Here is a 1,991-nt window from a genome sequence, read left to right on the forward strand (position 1 = left end):
TCAGCTGATGGTGACATGTGGAACATTGTGACCTTCAGCTGGCATCTGTGGCATTAATTTCTATTCGGCAAAACCCGTTCTGTTTTAAAGTACCCATACATGTTTTTGGCTTCATAACATCTTCCCGCTTCAGAAAATAAAATGAACCAGCAGAATGAAAAGATGACTGCATTTCTTCTTCTCTAATTCTTAATCCCAATTATATGAAATAGAAAAGTTTTATTCTCAGTTATATCATTCATATTAATTCTGCACACCAACACAACACTGGAATTAGTCAAATCTTATCTACACTGCTTTCCTTTAAATCCGCGAATACCCATCTGCTATCACATTGTAGGAGCCACAGTTTGTACATTTTGCGAGTTTAAAGGCGGTAAGGTAAGACTCCAATGACATAGTCTCATATTCTGGTCTTTAAACATTCCAAAAACTGCGACGGATTTGTCGTTGTCCACAACCATCTTCGACAATTTGTTTGTCATATACACATTAAAATATTGTCAGGCCAGTGTGAAACTTCATCATTCTTGTTCAATAATGGAGATTTTGTATTTTTATTCTGGTGGATATTGAGTTTTTTCCAATTATCCATTCAATTCCATCATTCTCTTTCTGCATCAATACATCTCTGACCCCTTTTTCCCGAGCATCAAACACACTTATCAAAGTGTTTCAGAATATTTGGTGTAGCTAAAGCTGATGTGGTGATTAATCCTGCTTTAAAATTCTCAAATGCCTCCTGACATTGTTCTGTCCACCACAATTCTGTGTTCTTCTTTAGTAAATCCATCAGTGGTGCCAATAGGCTGCTGAAGTTTGGAACTAATTTCCGATAGAATCCACTCAGTTCCAAAAATCGAAGCACCTCTTTCTTCGAGGATGGTCGTGGAAATTCCTCAAAGCCCTTTGTCTTTGTGTTCCATAGGGTCAAACTTCCATGGCCAATGTAATGTCCCAAGAACGTCCCCTCTGCCTTCGCGAATTCTGTTTTCTTTAAGTTTGCTTCTTGTAATCGTTCAACATGCCCTGGCAACTGTAACATGTGAGCTTTCAATCACTTGCTAAAGATCACTACATCATACAAATAAACTGCACAATTTGTTCATCTGACCACAACTCTGTTTCTGAGTCTTAAATGTGGCTGGTGCATTATTCATCCATATGAAATACTCGATAAAGTTTTTTGTCATCTCTGGCATCTTTACTAGATAGTTTAACTGACTCCACATTTTTTTTTAATTTGAAAGGGGCCACTAAACCTGGCTTTGAAGAGATTTCCTACCACTGGTGGCAATACTAATACGTCAACCCCACGGGAAATCTTCAAAGTTTCAGTGTTTTTATCTGCCACGTGCTTCACTCTATGCTGTGCTCTTCAGATACTGTTTCGCAAACTCACCTACTCCGTTTACTCTCTCCTTCACCTCATACACATAATCCAAGTGTGAGATTTCCGACTTCGGTCCTGTCAATTTATATTTGATTAATTTCAAAGGACCTCTCACTTCATGTATGAATATTAACTCAAAGGAAGTAAAGTGAGTAGATTTATTTGGGGCATCTTTGATGATAAGCAATTTAATGGGGCACCTTTATCCCAATCATTTGGCCAACCCTGACAGTACGCTGTTAACATAGCCTTCAGCGTCTGATGCTAACATTCCAAGGCTCCCTGGGATTCAGGATGGGACGCCCTTGATTTGAAGTGCTGTATGCCGAAGCCATCAAAGACTTCCTTAAACAGCTGAGGGGTAAAATGAGACCCTTGGTCTGACTGAATCTCTCTGGGTAGCCCACAGCGAGTAAAGAAAGCTACCAACTCCTCCACCACCCTTTTTGCTTTGACACTCCAATAATGGAATTGCCTCTGGAAATCTGGTAGACACATCCATTATGGTCAGCAAATATTGGTTTCCACTTTTACTTTAGAAAGGGGAGCTACACAATTAATCATAACCCACGTGCAAGGTTCTTCGAATGCAGGAATT

This window comes from Chiloscyllium punctatum, chromosome 13 (genome assembly GCF_047496795.1).
Source record: "Chiloscyllium punctatum isolate Juve2018m chromosome 13, sChiPun1.3, whole genome shotgun sequence".
NCBI classification, from domain to species: domain Eukaryota; kingdom Metazoa; phylum Chordata; class Chondrichthyes; order Orectolobiformes; family Hemiscylliidae; genus Chiloscyllium; species Chiloscyllium punctatum.